The 20,449-nt window shown below is 43.1% G+C and overlaps 1 protein-coding gene across 7 annotated transcripts in view; it reads left to right on the top strand.

Moving 5' to 3' along the window:
- Window positions 1-20,449, top strand: part of LOC105498703 (glucosaminyl (N-acetyl) transferase 1) — a 45,872-nt gene that overhangs the window by 10,297 nt on the left and 15,126 nt on the right. For 2 of the 7 annotated variants that reach the window (XM_011770959.3, XM_071077653.1), the window contains exon 1: window positions 10,013-10,995. The exons of 4 other annotated variants lie outside the window; for them this stretch is intronic. The gene's annotated coding sequence lies outside the window, so the exon portion shown is untranslated. Of the gene's footprint in view, window positions 1-10,012; window positions 10,996-20,449 lie in introns of those variants that run through there. One more of the 7 variants, XM_071077654.1, reaches the window with a different exon arrangement.

Below are 20,449 nucleotides of genomic sequence, written 5' to 3'. Positions count from 1 at the left end.
CTTTGGGCCCCCTCCCTTTGTGTGGGAGCTCTGTTTTCACTCTATTAAATCTTGCAATTGCACTCTCTTCTGGTCCGTGTTACGGCTTGAGCTGAACTTTCACTCGCCATCCACCACTGCTGTTTGCTGCCATCGTAGATGCGCCGCTGACTTCCATCCTTCCAGATCCGGCAGGGTGTCCGCTGTGCTCCTGATCCAGGGAGGCACCCATTGCCACTCCTAATTGGCCTAAAGCTTGCCATTGTTCCTGCACGGCTAAGTGCCTGGGTTCGTCCTAATCGAGCTGAACACTAGTCACTGGGTTCCACAGTTCTCTTCCATGACCCACAGCTTCTAATAGAGCTATAACACTCACCACATGGCCCAAGATTCCATTCCTTGGAATCCGTGAGGCCAAGAACCCCAGGTCAGAGAACACAAGACTTGCCGCCATTTTGGAAGCACCCCCCACCATCTTGGGAGCTCTGGGAGGAAGGACCCCCCAGGAACAGTAGTATACACATATAATTTTTAAATAAACATATTAAGGATACTCTTAGGGTCTATACTAAGAAATTTTACATGCTTGTCATGAAAAACTTTGAATCAAAGTCCTGGGTATGTGTATATGACTTTGACTCTAAGTCAAGTGTAAATGTAACTATATAGATATGCCATGTATATAATGTAAATGAAATATATACATATATTTATATAGTAGTCTGAGAACTCGCTGGCTAGTGAACTTTAAAACAGCCTCTTTCTCATGATATACCACTCCAGTTTATCCAGTGGAAAAGAAAATTACTGCTGGATTAAAAGTAATTGCTCAGGCTGGGTGTGGTAGCTCATGCCCGTAATTTCAGCACTCTGGGAGGCCAAGGCAGGCAGATCGCTTGAGCCCAGGAGTTCGAGACCAGCCTGGGCAACATGGTAAAACTCCATCTCTACATAAAAATAGAGAAATTAGCTGGGTGTGGTGGTGTGTGTCTGTAGTCCCAGCTACTCAGGAGGCTGAGGTGGGAGGACTGCTTGAGCCCAGGAGTCGAGGCTGTGGTGAACCGTGATTGGGCCACTACATTCAAGCCTGGGTGACAGAGCGAGACCCTGTCTCAAAAAAAAAAGTGCTCAAACTAAAGAGTGATAAATATGTTGTATACATGTCTTGTTTCTCTTGAAATGTGTATATTTTATCATTCTATAATGTATACATATATCAAAATATCACATTATCCCCCATAAATATACACAATTATTATTTGTCAATTAAAAATTAATTTTTTTTTAAAGAAGCCACTTAATGTAGAATTTGCAGTAGTCTTCTGGTTGGTGCAGGATTCAGCAGGGGTCAAGTAATCAAGAATTTCCTGAAATCAGCAGCTGGACCCAGGAATGCGCTTAGGACACTATCCCAGACTTTGGGGCTGGCCAGGCTTGTTTGTCCTCTTCATGTAAATGTAGAACTTGCCTCTGAAATATCCCTAATCCTTTCATATAGGTGGAGCCTCCTGATCTCATCCGTTGTCTACACATTTCTCACATCTGTTATGCTAACTAACCCAGTCCTTGTATTCACCTAGGAGGATCTGGTTCTCACACTACTTATGCTAATTAACAAAACCTCTGGTTTGCAATTAAAAAGCCTGAAGCACACGCTATATCTGCTGCTGGAGTATGGCCATCCCAGGAATGTGCCCCTGCCTAGGGCGCTTAACTTCCACAAACCCCAGGGTATAGATAAAAACCCATGCATGTATGTCTCACTGCTACGCAGAAGTGTTTTTCAAGTCAGTAATAGACAACCCACCAATTTTGTTGTTGATTACTTGTGTCAGAAAACTTATGAGTTCCCTGAAAATAAGAGGCATGGCTATAAAAATACAGGATGTAAAAAAAAAATGTATAAGTGGAAATTAGTACCTTTAACATAAGTGTTTTCCAAAGACATTTCTGACCATTTTGAGGCATGTCCTCTGTGCTGTATTCTCCTATTAGGAAAGAGACCAGTTTTTGATGGTAGATATGATTTTGCAGCATATCAGAAGTTAGCACTATGAGGTAGATTGGTCATGCTCGGTAATATTATTTTGGGTCAAAATAAGATGTAAATTTTTTTTTTTCCCTTTTTTTTTTTTTTTGAGACCGGTCTCGCTTTGTTGCCCAGGCTGGAGTGCAGTGGCACGATCACGGCTCACTGCAGCCTCCCCCGAGTCAGCTCAGCTGACTCCCACATCAGCCTCCCGTAAATATTTTCTAAAAATGGACCAGGGGCTGGGCATGGTGGCTCACGCCTGTAATGCCAGCACTTTGGCAGACTGAGGCTGGCAGCTCACTTGAGGTCAGGAGTTCAAGACCAGCCTGGCCAACATGATGAAACCTTGTCCCTGCTAAAAATAAAACAAAAATAGCTGGGTGTGGTGGCATTTGCCTGTAATTCCAGCTACTCAGGAGGCTGAGGTGGGAGAATCACTTGAACCCGAACCCGGGAGGCGGAGGATGCAGTGAGTCAAGATCGCGCCTCTGTACTCCAGCCTGGGCAACAGAGCGAGACTTTGGCTCAAAGAAAAAAAGGAAATGAGAAAAGAGAATGTGTGACTGACAACACAGAGAAATGTCAGATGTCTCTTTTGGGGTTCTGTGGGTGCCCCTCCCTCCCAAAAAAGTAGAATTGAGTAAAGGGACTGCAGCAGAGCGTGAAGGAAACATACCCACAAGGGTGAAGCTGCAGGCTCTGGTTAAAGGCAGCTTTCCACTAGATCTTGACCCTTAGAAAAGCCACTTATGCCCCAGGGCCTCAGCTTTTTCCTGAGTTACAGAGGAGGATGCAACTTGGGGCTAGATGGACTTTTTTGTTATGGACTTACAATATGCTCTTAAGTTTTCTTTGTCATGTAAGTTTGAGAAATGCTGAATACCATGTCTGTCTTTAAATATTTACAGCAGACATGACTGTCTTAAGGGCTAAGAAATAAGGAGCCAAACCAGCAACAGAGAATCTTGTCTTTTCTTTTTCTCTCTTTGAGATGGAGTCTTGCTCTGTCGCCCAGGCTGGAGTGCAATGGCGTGATCTCAGCTCACTGCAACTTCCGCCTCCCGGATTCAAGCAATTCCCCTGCCTCATCCTTCAGAGTAGCTGGGATTACAGGCGCCCACCACCGTGGCTGGCTAATTTTTGTGTTTTTAGTAGAGACGGGGTTTCACCATGTTGGCCAGGGTGGTCTAGAACTCCTGACCTCAGATGATTTGCCTGCCTTGGCCTCCTAAAGTGCTGGGATTACAGGTGTGAGCCACCGTGCCCTGCCACACTTGTCTGTCTTTATGCCTTTGTTTCTTGTAATTTATGGGACCACAGACTCCACCCCTATCCTGAAGACCTAGTAATTGCTCCCAGAGCTGCTGTTTCCAGCAACACTAGATGCTTCCTAAAGTTTCTTTCAGCTCTACAATGGATGCATTGTTCTAAAAATAGTTTGTAACTATATTGACCAAGCCTATAATTTCCCCCAGAAATCTCAGCAAATAACCACTATGTGAATTCCTGGAGAGCAGGGAGTACGTGTTATTTATGGGGAGTATTTTTCTCCCCAGAGCCTAGGAATCTGTTTTGTATAATATATTCTCAGTATGGAATTGAGTGTATTGAAGTATTTGTTAGTAAACCTGAAATACGGATTTTCATTTTTGAAGTCTGAAAAAGTTACCCTTAGACATGAGCTCAGATTTGAACAAAAGTCAGAAAAGGGAAAATAATGAATAATAATACATTGCCAATATTAAGGGCTCATTATTTGTCAAATACAGTATAAACATGTTACAAGTTAGCTCACTTACTTTTTATAAAAACTCTAAGGTATATATGATCATTTCCCCAATGAAATTGTTTAAAGTTAATTTTTTTTAAAAAACAATGAAAACACTGAAGCTAGGAGAGGCTAAGTATTTGCTGAAGTTTGGGTTGGGAAATGGTAACTCCCAGGTCTCCTGCTGGGGTGGGCAGGCTGGAGAGCTGAAATCATTGCCACTGTACTTGTCTGCATCTCAGATGTAAACAAACCCAAAAGAAAATATTCAGGACTGGGCACAGTGGCTCACACCTATCATCCCAGCACTTTGGGAGGCCAAGGTGGATCACTCGAGCCCAGGAGTTCAAGACCAGCCTGGGCAACAGTGCAAGACCTTGCCTCTACAAAAAGTACAAAAATTAGCCAGGCATGGTGGCCTGTGCCTGTACTCCCAGCTATTCAGGAGGCTGAGGTAGAAGGATCACTTTGAACCTGGGAAGTCAAGACTATAATAATAGTAAGCTTTGGTTATGCCACTGCACTCTAGCCTGGGTAACAGAGTGATACCCTGTCTCAGAAAAAGAAAGGAAAGAAAAGATTCAGCCACTGGTAATCAAATCACAAAATGAAACCTTGATGATGTACCATTTTATAGTTGCAATATCGGCAAAAATAATTATACAGTATATTCATATGCAGTCATTTAACATTATATGTAATTAAAATGTATAGTAAATTTAGAGCAAATGGTATCCAGATGTTACCGGGGACAGTATAAGTATGGTTTATTTGGAAGGCAGACAAGAGGCATAGAAACTTATAAGTAGTGACCTAAAATCCTTACTCCTAGGAATTCCAAGGAAATCCTTTAAAAGCAAAGAGAAAACAAAGCTATGAATATACAAAGCTATTCATAGTTCATGTTTATAACAGTGTAATTTGGAAATACCCTTAATATCCAACCAGAAGACGAACTAATTGTGACAAAAACAAATGAAGATACTTTGATAGCCAGTAATCGAAAAAGAATAGAAACTGAAATCCCTGCTGCTATTACATCTGAGCAAAAATATGAGTGTATTGTGCAAAGGTAAGTACCAGAAGAGAACGGGGAACGTGAACACAGAGGATGTGTCAGTGAAGTGAGATTGTCAATGGATTTTTGTTTTTGGGAAATTATATGCTTTGCAAATATATTTAATTGGAGCTTATTTTGGAGAACTGTCACCACTTTATCCCAGTTGGCAATTTTTAAAGAAAATTACTGAAGTGAACATAACAAATGCAAACATTTCAGCAGTGTTTGAATAAACATCCTCTCTCCGAGAAAGGAAGATCCTCACTGAATAGTTTTGGGTGTGTGCTTCTCACAGTTCTTCCAGTGCGTGTTTATAATATATTTATCTGGAGGCTGTTTTTTTTGTTTGCTTGTTTGTTCGTTTTCAGACGGAGTCTCACTCTGTCGCCCAGGCTGGAGTGCAGTGGCGCGATCTCGGTTCAAGCGATTCTCCTGCCTCAGCCTCTTGATGTAGCTGGGATTACAGGTGCATGCCACCACGCCCGGCCTTCTCTGAACGTGCTGAGGTGCAGCTCATCTCTGAATACCACATCATCTCACATACCTCTTTTCATGTCATTACAATGAGCATTACTTCGTTCTTGGCTTTAGTGCTAATTTCAAATTCAATAACTGTACCACAATATCATTTAGATGATGTGAAATGGAGAATAAAGATTGCCGCTCAGGTTTATGAAGCTGTTTAAAGACACAGTCACAGCTTAGATCACAAATAAGTCCCTGAGGCGACTCTGTTGAAGAGGTTGCTCTGATGTGTCTTAGCACTGAAGCCTTCAAGAAGAGAGTTTGTAACATTCATATCGCCAGGAAGATTTGGGAGATTTCCGAGCTCCTTGAAAGGTTAGGAGGCAGGGCAAGGTATAATTAGAAGCTGTTAATAACCGGATCCAGTGTTGTTCTTGGCCAGAAAGAGAGACTATGCTCTGTTCTCTTTGTTCCCCGGGGAGTCAGCCCTGGGCTGAGCCCTCGCCTCACCTCTTAATCCCAGTAAACTGGAGTAAATGACCATATTCAGAGCAGTGAAAGCCTGGGTTTCTTTACCTGGTAAGTGAGAATAAAAATAGCTACTGACAGGGTGGTTGTGAGAATTAAATAAGAAAAGGTATGTAAAATGCTTGGCAAAGTATTTGCTTAGTATTAACAGTTTCCTAAATTCTGAGATAACTTTGTAAAAGCACCATCCATTTGATAATCATCTCTAATCATCTCTAAAGGAAGTAAAAAAAAAAAAAAAAAAAAAAAAAACCACCACCACCACAGTAATGAGCATACTTTGTGTCAGTGGGTATCAATTTTGAAAAATATCAGTGTAAGGGAAAAAATGTTCTCAGACTCGGGGAAATACAGTACATAGTAGTATTTTGCCTTATAGTTGCCCCCCGCCCCCATCACGCATCTGCTAAGGAACAGCAAAGTGCTTTATCACTTAGGAATTGGGGACCTCCTGTTATGAGTCCAGCTGCTGCTTTGTGCAGGTAAGGAGACCAAAGTCCAGAAAGGTGAAGATCAATCCCAAAGACAGGATGAAAGTACCACCCAGTACAGTTTGAAGCAGGTTGTTTTCTGAGTTTCTTTTTATGGTTTTGTTTGTTTGTTTGTTTGTTTGTTTTGAGACAGAGTCTTGCTCTGCCTCCCAGGCTGGAGTGCAATGGCGTGATCTCTGCTCACCGCAACCTCTGCCTCTGAGGTTCAAGCGATTCTCCTGCCTCAGCCTCCCATGTAGCTAGGACTACAGGTGCAAACCACCATGCCTGGCTTATTTTTGTCCTTTTAGTAGAGACGAGGTTTCGCCATGTTGGCCAGGCTAGTCTTGAACTCCTGACCTCAGGTGACGCTCCCACCTCAGCCTCACAAAGTGCTGGGATTACAGGCCTGAGCCACTGCGTCAGGCCTGGGTTTATCTTTAGATACACATTTTAGAGTATCTAAAATCATGTTAGGCTCCCAGACAATAATTTAGAACCTGTAAGTACTGAACTTTCATTTCCTTCTCTGGAAAAGACTATGAGCTATTAAGGCATACTTAACACAAAGCATCCAAGATGCTGCCCTACATTTTTTGGGAGAAAGGAAGTGGATTTTGTAATATTTGGACATTTGTTGTTTTTTTTTTTTTTTTTTTACTTTTTGAGTTCATGCTAATTGAATAGACCCAAGGAACAGTGTGGGTAAAGGGGTGTGAGACAAGCCTAAGACTCGACAGAGGCCACTCCAAAGCACCCACATGGATAGGTTCACAGAGACAGAGTGATGTGGGATCCAGTGCTGAAGGGAGAGACGACGATAATTCCTGTTTATTGAGCATCTGCTGTGTGTACCGGTCACTGTGCTTGGCACTTTGCAGGTTACTTAATCATCACTGACCAAATGAGATGGGTCATTACGATATCTTCATTTTTCAGATAAGGAAACTAAGGCTCAGAGAGGTTAAGCAACTTGCGGAAACCATGCATTTAGGAAGTAGCATGGGCTATGTCTTCACTTCTGTTTGACTTCACACTTCTGTTTTGCTCTGTGGCCTCCAACAGTGAATGATGCTGGATTTCAAAGAGGGGCAATCACTGTGGTTTGGGAAAGGACCACGGGAAGGGGTTGAGCTGGATTTTGAACATGTAGAGGAAATTGGGCAGAGAGTGCTTTTCATTTTTGCTAATGGTTAGCCTTCTATTTTGTCATCTGGAATAAGGATACTTACTCTGACAGTCACATTTAGCAAACTGAAAATCCAGATTTGAGAGCTACCTCTAAAAACAAGGAATCTAGAATTTGGGAACTAGCATTTCTGAGACCAAGCCATTTAGGAGCCTCACGTACTTGAAATTGGGACTGTTTAGAAAACCCAAGACGTGTGGCCCATGTGACACACAGGATGGGTGACCTCAGGGCCAAAAACCCAGGGCCACCTCATCTTTAAGAGGGGACAACATGAACTTTAATTTTCCAATCTAAAATTTTGTTTCCATAAACATGTGGTGTTCTATTTGGTATTATAAAATACCTACTTTTAGATTTGAGAAAAAGAAAAAAGTCCATTACTCTTTAGTGTGGAATTTCAAAGTAGACAATGAGATCTTTTATTCTCATTTTTGGTCTGCAGTGATAATGAGGTTGAAGATTGCTATTTAAAAAAAAACTGTTTTTTGTATGTATATATGTATAGATATTTCTTTTTTTTTTTTTTTTTTTTTTTTTTTTTGAGGCGGAGTCTTGCTCTGTAGCCCGGGCTGGAGTGCAGTGGCCGGATCTCAGCTCACTGCAAGCTCCGCCTCCCGGGTTTGCGCCATTCTCCTGCCTCAGCCTCCTGAGTAGCTGGGACTACAGGCGCCCGCCACCTCACCCGGCTAGTTTTTTTTGTATTTTTAGTAGAGACAGGGTTTCACCGTGTTAGCCAGGATGGTCTCGATCTCCTGACCTCATGATCTGCCCGCCCCGGCCTCCCAAAGTGCTGGGATTACAGGCGCGAGCCATGGTGCCCGGCCTACATTTATTTTTATTTTTATTTTTATTATTTTTTTTGAGACAAGGTCTCACTCTGTCACCCAGACTGGAGTGCAGTGGTGCCATCATAGCTCACTGCAGCCTTGACCTCCTGGACTCATGTGATCTTCCCACCTCAACCTCCCAAGTAGCTGGGACTACAGGCACATGCCAACATATCCAGCTAATTTTTGTATTTTTTGTAGAGACTGGGTTTCTCCGTGTTGCCCAGGACTGGTCTCGAACCCCTGAGCTCAAGTGATCCACCAGCCCTGGCCTTCAGAGTGCTGGGATTTCAGGCTTAAGCCACCACACCCAATCAAAAATGTTTTACATAAGGGGATTTTAATAAAATTTGCGGAAAGTATAACAAAACAACCCTATCTTAACCCCACAGAGATGACCGGGTAAAGCTGGAGCAGGTCAGAGGGTACCAAACAGTATGAAGAGTATCTGGTGGATGGAAAGTTCACTGGAGGGAAGGGGGATGTGTAGAAGAGCATCAGAATACAAACCTGCTTCAGAATCCAGAGTTCTGAGGGAGTAGAGACCAGACGGGAAATTGAGTTTCAGGAAGGGAGCTAAGATTAGCATCCCAGGCATCTACCCCATGTAGGAAGGAAGAAGCAGGAAGGGATTCCAAAGAGATGGGTGGAGTTGCACAAGGGACACAACACTTGGCCTGAAGCCAGTGGTTTATGATCTCTGTCCTTGATAAACTGCCGCATGCTGGTGGGAACACAGTGGAAGCCAGAGTGACCCAAGGCTCTGTAGGTGGTGGTAGCTGTTGGTGTTGGCAAAAAAGGCTAGGATTGCTTCCCAACCAAACTTCATTTTGCTATCCAAGTCGTTGGTAATTAGACAATTTTGAAGGTATAATTGCAAATTCTTCCAGAACATAATGGTGGTGCGGTGGCTCCCTTACAGATTACCTCCATTTCCAGGAAATTATCCGAGTTTTTCTTCATTTACTCACTCACCTTCCCAATTTTTTTTGAGTGTTCTGAGTAAGTTTGTAAGCTAAGTAGGGAGCGGGTTGGTGGAAGTGAATATTAAAGGGGATTCAAGGCACAGTTTCTTTGCCCAAGGGACTCACAGTCTCTTTGTAAAATAAATAAGGAGAGTCACACATTCAAGGTACAATGTGATAGATTAGAAGGGCTGAAAAAAGGGAAAGGTTTTGGCTATATTTATTTAGTAACCATGATCTGAGGCAAACCACTTCAGAGTCAGTTTTTGCATTGGTATAATGACCATTTTAATATCAACTAGTACCGGGCTGATCTCGAAATCCTTGCCTCACGTGATCTGCCCACCTTGGCCTTCCAAAGTGCTAGGATTACAGGCATGAGCCACTGTGCCCAGCCTCTTAAGTTAATTTTAAAAAGCCTCTTCTGGGGCGGGAGCGGTGGCTCACACCTGTAATCCCAGCACTTTGGGAGGCCGAGGTGGGGGGATCACGAGGTCAGGAGTTTGAGACCAGCCTGGTCAACATGGTGAAACCCCCATCTCTATTAAAAATACAAAAATTACCTAGGCCTGGTGGTGCGTGCTTGTGATCCCAGCTACTCAGGAGGCTGAGGCAGGAGAATTGCTTGAACCTGGGAGGCAGAGGTTGCAGTGGGCCTAGATCATGCCATTGCACTCTAGCCTGGGCGACAGAGTGAGACTCTGTCTCCAAAAAAAAAAAAAAAAAAAAAAGGCCTCTTCCATGTAACATTCTTCATCTCATTCACTTGCCTGCTCTGAAGGTGCATCTAGTCACATAGTAAGCCAGCTGCATCTCTTAAAATCATAACAAAGAGGTTGAAAACTCCCAAGGTTAAATCTGAGGAAATTCAGTGCATTAAGCATATGCGCACTGTTGTGCAGCCATCTCACACTATCCATTCCTAGAACTTTTCATTATCCCAAACAGAAGCTCTGTTCTCATGGAAACATTAGCTCCCCATTCTTCCCTCCCCCAGCCCTGGAAACCACCACGCTACTTTCTGCCTCTGCACATTTTACTACTCTAGGTACCTCTGTAAGTAGAATCATAGTGACAGGTGAAGCCAGCTGGGCTTCTGAGTCCGGTGGGGACTTGAAGAATTTTTGTGTCTAGTTAAAGGATTGTAAATGCACCAATCAGCACTCTGTAAAATGGACCAATCAGTACTCTGTAAAATGGACCAATCAACGTTCTGTAAAATGGACCAATCAGCGCTCTGTAAAGTGGACCAATCAGCGCTCTGTAAAATGGACCAATCAGCAGGATGTGAGCAGGGACAAAGGAATACAAGCTGGCCAGTCCAGCCAGCAGCAGCAACCGGGTTTAGTGCCCTTCGAAGTTGTGGAAGCGTGGTTCTTTTGGGTTTTCACAGAACGTCTTGTTGGTGCTCACTCTTTGGGTCCTCCATACCTTTATGAGCTGTAATACTCATTGACGAGGGTCTGCGGCTTCATTCTTGAAGTCAGCGAGACCACGAACCCACCGGAGGAACAGATAACTCCGGACAGGCCACCTTTGAGAGCTGTTAACACTCACTGCGAAGGTCTGCGGCTTCACTCCTGACAGGTCAGGGAGACCACGAACCTACTGGAAGGAAGAAACTCGGGACACATTTGAACGTGTGGAGGAACAAATTCCGGACACACCATCTTTAACTCTCACCGGGAGGGTCGGCGGCTTCATTCTTGGTCAGTGAGATCCAGAACCCCCCGGGAGGAATAAATTCCAGACGCAATAGCATATCTGTTCTGTTGCGTCTCACATTTGAGTTAGCATAATGCCTCCCGGATTCATTCATGTTGTACCCTGAGCCAGAATTTCATTCCTTCTTAAAACCAAATACTGATCTGTTGTATGGATATACTACATCTTGTTTATCAGTTGCTTTTCTTAACCATTAGGATGGTCTTCATTTGGATACGATACAATCATGGGCATTCCTTTGGCTTTCAAGAGAATTAATGAAATTTGTATGGGTAAAGCCACATATGTATTTCTAGCAATACATTTTAAATTTAAAGAGGTTGGATATTGGTATTGAGAAAGCACTGCAACTAACAGCAGAGGTTTTGGGGTGACTTTTTTGCTGTTGAAAACACATACTAATGTCTTGAGAGCATATGATTGTAGAATCCTTTTTGAATCCCTACCTTTTCTCATTTTCATTCTTGCTTTGGTACTGAACTGCAGCTAGAATATGCAAGCCCTGCTGATTTGCCATGGGCCCCGCTATGGTGGCCAAACATGATGGAGAAAAGAGATGGGCCTGAGAAGGGGGAGCCCTTAGCAGGATCATTCTTGTGTATCAGGTCTGCCCTGCTGGTTGCCCTCATTTCATCCTTCCCCTTCTTTTCTTTTTTGGTTCCATTAATGTATCGTCTCCAGGTTCTTGGGAAAAGGATTCGCCCAGGCCAGGTATTGGGTGTTCTTTCATCCTTTCAAGATACCATTTCATGTTTATTTTTATTTTTTTGAGACAGCCCTTCGCTCTGTCACCCATCCTGGAGTGCAGTGGGGCAATCATAGCTCACTGCAGCCTCGACTTCCCAGGTTCCAATGGTCTTCCCACCTCAGACTCCCAAGTAGCTGGGACCACAGGTATGCACCACGCCTGGCTCATTTTTGTATCTTTGGTAGAGACAGGGTTTATGAGAACAGCTTTGGCCTTTATTCTTGTGTGTGTGTGTGTATATATATACTTTTCACAAAAAAAAAAAAAGTTTCCAGAATGTCTTGGCTCTTCTCCATTTCCTTATTTTTGGGGGACAGTTTTAGCCTTTGCACAATTACCAGGCAAACCTCATTATACACAAGAGGGATCATCCCAGGGGAGGGCAGAGCTGGCCCTGGAGCCACTGCTGTGGCTCCTCCTTTGCAGAACTTTCTGCAGCCTACTTCTCAGGTGGGCTCGTTTCTGTGAGATCATTTAAATCATTCTGTTTGCGTGTATGAGTGACAGTGACCCCGTTTATCATTACTGTTTTCATTACTGAAACTTGCCCTTGTTTGCACAGATGTGCTTACAAATTTACTCATCGTGGCTCACCATATTGAGAAACAGATTTCGTGTCATAATAGAGTGGAGAAGGACGTCCTTAGGGTTTCGGAACCTAAGTGGCAAACAGCTGTTATCTCTTACTCACCTTCCTCTTATTTTTAAAACTGCTTTTCATTGCTATCACAATCTCCTCTTCCTCGCAGGCTTCCTTTGCTTCAGGTTTCCCCTAACTGAGCAAGCCAAGAAGTCGGAAATGCATTTCTCTCCTATTTTCTAATATCTAAATCTTACCCATTTTCAAGATTCAGGTCAATTGTAATTGAGGAAGCCTTCTTGGATCCTTTCTTTTCCTCCTGACGAATTTACGGTTTTCCACTTTGTGGCATAGACTGAGGTATATTTCATCTTTCCTGCAAAGTCAATAGGCAGAAAGGGTGCGAGTGGGTTCTTCCCCCAGGCTGTCAGCTGGTGTGTCCCTGGTATGCCTTTGGGAGAGAGAGCATGGGGAAAGAGAGGATGCTTTTTCTTCTGTTAACGTGCTAATAAAAACTATTTTCATTACTGATTGAAATGCAAGGGTTATTTAAATGACATTTTGTCTCAAAGTAGTATAATGATTACATGAAAAAAATTCTATAGAACTTTTCATGTCATTAATTCAGGTATGGAGAACTGGTATTTTTTCTTCTGTATGTAAACTACACAGATGAAACCTAATTTTATTTAATTTTATCTAACTTAGAAGGCATCAAATTTCATTATGTATTTTAACATTTTTATATAATTACAAAATATGTTTTAATATAGGATTACTCAGAAAAAAGAAAAAAAAAGGCTGGGCGTGGTGTCTCACGCCTGTAATCCCAGAACTTTGGGAGGCCAAGGTGGGAGGATTGCTTGAGGCCAGGAGTTCGAGACCAGCCTGGCCAACATGGTGAAACCCTGTCTCTACTAAAAATACAAAAATTAGCCAGATTGGTGGCGTGTGCCTGTAATCTCCTGGGAGATTGCACGACTGCACTCCAGCCTGGGCGACAGAGCAAGACTCCGTCTCAAAATAAAATATATATATGTATGATTAAATAGTGGCTGGAATTGTAAAAAGAAACCAGAATGAAGGAAAGGAAATTCCTGTACCCATTCTGCTTAATCAAGACTTTAGGACAAGCTTGTCATCCCACAGCCCAGGATGGCTTTGAGTTCTGTCCTACATACATGTGTAAACTTTCTTAAAACATTATGAGATTTTTTTTGTGATTTTTTTTTTTTTTTTTTTTTTTTGGTAACTCATCAGCTATTGTTAGTGTTGGTGAATTTTATGTGTGGCCAAAAACAATTCTTTTTCCAGGGAATAAGGCCCAGGGAATCTAAAAGATTGGACACCCCTGCTTTAGAATATTGATTTGTATCAGTTATATATAAAAACCGATTACCATCTTTATAGGTCTTAATTTTATCACTACCTGTAAGGCTTTTTTTAAATGTAGTTCTTATTTTAATCAGAGTTATGAATGCACGTGATTTAAAAAAGATATTTCCACAAGCGTGTCAAGAGCTATGAAGGGTCTGAGATTTTACCCTACTTGAAAGCTTACAAGCCTGTTACAATTTTCATGGATCCTGGCAAAAGACACAGACTTCTGGGCCAGAGGTGAAGTGCCGTTTATGACCTGTATTAAGCAGTCGCAGAGGATCAGCATTTTTCCTACAGGTTGCTAGAGCCTTACTTCCCACAGGGCAGTATGAAGAGGGCCAAGTGATAACTACAAACAGTGGGTTGCATTATGGGAAAGAAATCCTGAGCTTAGAGAAACCAAATCTTTTATAGTGGGCAGTAAGCATGCTGTGCTTTGCCCCAGGTGACATCGTCTTTATTATGTTGTCATTAAGAAGGTTTGCCCTTTGCTAGGGAGGGAAATACCATTTCTCTCTAGGCTGTTTGCTATAAAAATAGCCTTGAAAATATTATCTGGAACAAAAAGACAGTACCTCACTTGCAAGATGTACAGAAATGCAAGGCACTCACAGAGAATTGCCTCCCAACAAAGAGTTGTACTTATGAAAAACAGCATGCTTCTCCCAATGGCCCCCCAAATTTCCTACTCCCTAGAACTCCGTTGTCCAATAGAAATATAATGTGAGAAATAAAATTTTCTAGTAGCAGCATTAAATAAAAAGAATCAGGGCTGGGCGCAGTGGCTCACGCCTTTAATCCCAGCAATTTGGGAGGCCGAGGCGGGCGGATCACAAGGTCAGGAGATCGAGAGCATCCTGGCTAACACAGTGAAACCCCATCTCTACTAAAAATACAAAAAAAAATTAGCTGGACGTGGTGGCGGGCGCCTGTAGTCCCAGCTACTCGGGAGGCTGAGGCAGGAGAATGGCGTGAACCTGGGAGGTGGAGCTTGCAGTGCGCTGAGGACAGTGCATTCCAGCCTGGGGCAACAGAGTGAGACTTTGTCTCAAAAAAAAAAAAAGAAAGAAACAGGTACAAATTTTTTTTTTTTTCCTTTTGAAACAGGGTCTTGCTCTTTTACCCAGGCTGGAGTGCAGTGGTATGATCTTGGCTCATTGCAGCCTCGATTTCCTGGGTTCAGATGATCCTCCCACCTCAGCCTCCGGGGTAGCTGAGACTATAGGCGTGTGCCACCACACTGGGCTAATTTTTTTTTTTTTTTTTTTTGTAGAGATGGGGGCCTCACTGTGTTGACCAGGCTGGTCTCGAACTCCTGGACTCAAGTGGTCCTCCTGCCTCAGCTTCCCAAGGTGCTGGGATTACAGGTGTGAGCCATTGCACCTGGCCAAATTAACAGTATATTATCTTTGGTATAACAGAATTTTATAATGTTAATATGTAAACAATATAAAATTATTAGTGAAATATTGAAATGATACATGTGTCTAATATTTCCATTACGATGTAATAATAGTATCTTACATGATGTGGTGGTTAAAGTGAAATATAGTCCTACCAAAACAGTAATGTGTTTAAGGGAAAAATTTTATACTGCTTCAAGTTTTAAAATGTAATTAATTAAAATAAAAATTATTTGTTGAGACTAGCCTCATTTCAAGTGCTCAATAGTTGCATGTGACTACTGGCTAACATTCTCTGCTGCATAGCCCTGAAGATAACCATTTTCAACTTTTTACAGATTTCTTTAGTTGGGTATTTTCATATCTCTAAATAATAATGCTTATACGGTTTCTAAATTATTCAGCTTTAAGTTCTTTCTACTATTAAAGAGGTTTTGTTGTTGTTGTTGTTGTTTGTTTTAATAGAGACAGGGTCTTTCTCTGTCACCCAGTCTAGAGTGCAGTGGTGCAATTGTAGCTCACCGTAGCCTCGAACTCCTGTGCTCATGTGATCCTCCCATCTCAGCCTTCTGAGGAGCTGGGTCTACAGGCATGCACCACCACACCCAGCTAATTTTTGAATTTTTCTTGTTTTTGTAGAGATGGTATCTCACCATTTTGCTTAGGCTAGTCTCAAACTCTTGGGCTCAAATGATCCTCCAACCTCAGTCTCCCAAAGTGCTGGGATAACAGACACGAGCCACCCCACCTGACCATTAAGGAGGGTTTAATCCTCTTTCAACCAAAACCCTCCACCACACTTGGATTCATTTCCTGGCTGGCTGTCATCCCCAAAGTCAACGATTCTGAAAAACTTTTTGTCGTGTGTATGTATTTTGAAATATGACATGGGGTCTTGCTATGTTGATTCAGGTTGTTCCAGGCTGATCTGGAACTCCTGGGCTGAAGTGATCTTCCCACCTTAACCTTGTAAGTAGCTGGGATCGTAAGTGTGTGCCACCATGCCTGGCCTGAAAACTTTTTTATTTCAGCACTGTTTAAAAAATCACTGAGGATCACAAAGAGCTTTTGTTTATGTGGGTTATATCTATTGGTATGTATTCTATTAGAAAGTAAAACTGAGGCTGGACATAGTGGCTCATTCCTGTAATCCTAGCACTTTGGGAGGCCAACGCAGGAGGATTGCTTGAGGCCAGGAATTCAAGACCAAGTTTGAGACCAGCTTGGGCATCATAGTGAGACCCTATCTCTACAAAAAAAAAAAAAAAAAAAAAGAGACACCGGTCGGGTGCACTTGTGGTTGCAACTACTTGAGAGGCTAAGGTGGAAGGATCACCTGAACCCAGGAGTGTGAGGCTGCAGTGAGCCAAGATCATGACATTGTACTACAGACTGGGTGACAGAGTGAGACCCTGTCTTAAAAAAAAAAGAAGAAACAAAAATCTTAAGTATTACTTCTGTGAAAATAACAATAAGCCCTTTATTTTAACATAAGTAATTTCTTGTGAAAATCTTTTTAGAAAAGTTAGAAGAATAACAGTGTTTTTGTATTTTTGCAAATCTCTTTTACTGTTTGGCTTAATAGAAAATACCTGAATTATGATACTTCTGCACTTACTCTGTTGAGAACAAACACATCATGTAGCCCCTGGAAAACTGCACTGTATATAACAGAGGGAGTGAAAAGGGTGCAGAATGGCCTAGTATTATTATGAAAATAGTTTTGAGACGCTCTGTATATTGTCATGCTTTTTGTTTGACCACAACTCAATGTTTGTATTATTATAACCATGTATAAACTGAGCCTAGCATACCATGATTGCTTTTTTTTTTTTTTTTTTTGAGATAAGAGTCTCACTCTGCTGCCCAGGCTGGAGTGCGGTGGCACCATTTTGGCTCACTGCAACCTCTGCCTCCCAGATTCAAGTGATTCTCCTGCCTCAGCTTCCCGAGTAGCTGGGACTACAGACGCGCACCACCACACCTGGCTAATTTTTGTGTTTTTAGTAAAGATGGGGTTTCACCGTGTTGGCCAGGCTGGTCTCGAACTCCTGATCTCATGATCCGCCCAACTCAGTCTCCCAAAGTGCTGGGATTACTGGCATGAGCCACCACGCCCGACCATGATTTCTTTTATTGTACGTACTTGTTGGCATATTTTACTCACTTGTACTCAATGGCATTTTTTCATATTGTTTGTTTATTATATGCACTTCTACGTTTTTTGGAGATGGAGTCTCACTCCGTCACCCAGGCTGGAGTGCAGTGGTGCTATCTCAGCTAACTGCAACCTCCACCTCCCAGGTTCAAGCGATTGTCCTGCGTCAGCCTCCCAAGCACCTGGGATTATAGGTGCATGCCACTACACTCAGCTAAGTTTTTGTGTTTTTAGTAGAGACAGGGTTTTGCCGTGTTGGCCAGCCTGGCCTTGAACTCCTGACCTCAAGTGATCAGCTCGCCTCGGCCTCCCAAAGTGCTGGGATTACAGGTGTGAGCTACCGCACCTGGCCTGCATTTTACTTATTTAATTCTGAACTCTACCTTAGTTAACAAGTCTCCTCTAAATCCATTAATTTACAGCAGGGGTTCTCTGTTTCATCTCAGATATTTTCTGGAGCTGTTCACTTGCTTTAATTAAGGACTGGTTTCTTCCTAGTACTCCCACGCAACCGTCATCTTGGGCTTTCCCTTTGTAATCTTAGGATTTCTGTTTCCTCATTTATATTGGGTCCCTTGATTACTGGATCCTGTCTCTTCCTTTTTTTTTTTTGTTTTTTTGTTTGAGACAAAGTCTCACTCTGCTGTCACCCAGGCTGAAGTGCAGCGGCTCAATCTCGCTCACTGCAACCTCCGCCTCCCAGGTTCAAGCGATTCTCCTGCCTCAGCCTCCCAAGTAGCTGGGATTACAGACGCGCGCCGCATCTGGGTAATATTTGTATTTTCAGTAGAGATGAGGTTTCGCCATGTTGGCCAGGCTAGCCTCGAACTCCAGACCTCAAATGATCTGCCTGCCTCAACCTCCCAAAGTGCTGGGATTATAGGCGTGAGCCCCTGTGCCTGGCTGGATCGTGTCTTTTTCTTCATGAACAGTAGAGCACAAACTTGGGGGCCAGATTATGTGGATTTGAAGCCTAGCTCTTCTGCTTACTAGCCATGTGATGCTGGAAGAGCTATTTAACCTCTTTGTGCCTCAGTTTCCTCATCTGGAAAATAATACTTTCTATGTAGCATTCTCCTGAAGATTCTATGTGTTAATACAGGTAAGTCATTTAGAAGAGTTCCAGAGCGTATTAAGCACTCCAGGTTAGTGATGTTAATGCTCTTAAAGTTGCTGGTGAATTTCATCTTTTAGTGGCATGCTTCTCATAGTAACCTGCTGAGAAAGGTGCATGTGACTTTGCTGGTATAAAAATGCCTTTCTGTTACACCACATTCTACCAATAGCTTGGCTGGTTACTTAGAATTCCAAATTGAAAATAGTTTTCTTTCAGAATTTGGAAAGCATTGCTCTATTTTAGTCTACCCTTCAGCAGAAGTTGGGCTGTAAATTGCACGGTGTCAGCTTTCCCCATAGTCTGCTTTAGGATTCAGCTTTCTGAGATCTCACTCTGTTGCCCAGGCTGGAGTGCAGTGGGCAGTTATCATTCACTACCTCTAACTTTCACATTTTTGATGCTGCTACTTCAGTTGTATTCTTTGTGTTTGAGGGACTTAGGCTTTTTTGAAAAATTGCTTATTATCATTTTATCTTAAACAGAGTATGCTTTTAGATATCTTCAGTCCCTGCAAGTGTGGGGAAATAGAAACAGAACTCTTCTCTGGCAGTCAGAAGAAAGAATAGGGCTGGGTGCGGTGGCTCATGCCTATAATCCCAGTGCTTTGGAAGGCAGAGGTGGGTGGATCACTTGAGGTCAGGGGTTCGAGACCAGCCTGGCCACAATGGTGAGACCCTCATCTCTACTAAAAACAAAAACTAAAAAAAAAAAAAAAGACAGTAGATCTAAATTTTTAGCAGAAGAACTTGGCTGGTTCCTCATGGCCAGCCACAGTTAGGGTCTCAGCTGTTTGTTCAGTGTGAGACCACAGAGGAACTAAGCAGCTCACTGCAGGGAGTCACAGACAGCAGTCAGGTGTCAGTGACTACCCTCCAAGCAGGGCAAGAGTGTGGTGGGGACAGAGACCAAATGCCCTGAGATGAGATGAGGCTATAAAAGTGCAATTGGCCGGAAAGAACTCCACCCTGAATGGCAAGGCCTTTGCCTTGTAATCTTATCTGCTTCCTGCTCCTTCCCTTGACCTGCCTTGGGTGGCATTTGGGCTCCCTCACTTGGGTCACCGTCCTTCGAGATAACTGGCATGGCTTTGACATCAAACACAGTAGTTGGTATTTTGCTCCAGTCACAGCAGCCTCTGGGACACAGAACAATAGTCCTTGGGGAGTCAGTGAAATTGAAAGTATTCACTGGGACTAGAAGCCAAATGAACTTAGACCATGCTTCCTGCTGCTGAAGGGCAGTAAGTTGGTGACCCAGGTTTATCCATCAGTGGTCTGCTTATGCATAGATGTGTGCATATGCTTACGTGCGTATGTAGGCAGGAGCCACCACGCCCGGCCAGTTTTGTCCTCTTGAAGATGTCTCCGCCAGGGCCTTCTGACTGGTTCCAGTCTGCTGTGGTTGTCTGTTGGCTTATTATATGGCCAAGATGTTCCTTGACCTGGGGATTCCCTTTTCTTTCTTCTTCGGTTAGATCTCCTTTCTGATTCTTACTAATGTCCTCTCCTTTCTTGGTTAATAATACATATATATATTTGAGACAGGGTCTCACTCCTGTTGCCCAGGTTGGAGTGCAGTGGCACGATCATGGCTTACTGCAGCCTTGATCTCCTGGGTGGGAGGCCACCTCAGCCCCCTGAGTAGCTGGGACCACAGGTGCACACCACCACATGCAGATAATTTCATATTTTTTGTAGAGACAGGGTCTCTCCATGTTCCCCAGGCTGGTCTTGAACTCCTGGGCTCAGGCGATCCACCCGCCTCCACCTCCCAAAGTGCTAGGATCAGAGGCATGAGCCATGGCACCTGGCTAATAATTATTGAATATAACTCATTCTCCAGTAGCTTTCTGAGGAAAGGTACTTAAAAGTATATATTTTGATACCTTGCCTGTCTTAATACGTGTTTATTTACCCTTACTTTTTTTTTTTTTTTTTGAGATGGAGTCTCACTGTGTCCCTTAGGCTGGAGTGCAGTGGCACAATCTTGCCTCACTGCAAACCTCTGCCTCCCAGGTTCAAGTGATTCTCCTGCCTCAGCTTCCCAAGTATC

This window comes from Macaca nemestrina, chromosome 14 (genome assembly GCF_043159975.1).
Source record: "Macaca nemestrina isolate mMacNem1 chromosome 14, mMacNem.hap1, whole genome shotgun sequence".
NCBI classification, from domain to species: domain Eukaryota; kingdom Metazoa; phylum Chordata; class Mammalia; order Primates; family Cercopithecidae; genus Macaca; species Macaca nemestrina.
Note: the sequence above shows the minus strand (reverse complement) of the source record. Positions and strands in the feature narration are given on the sequence as shown.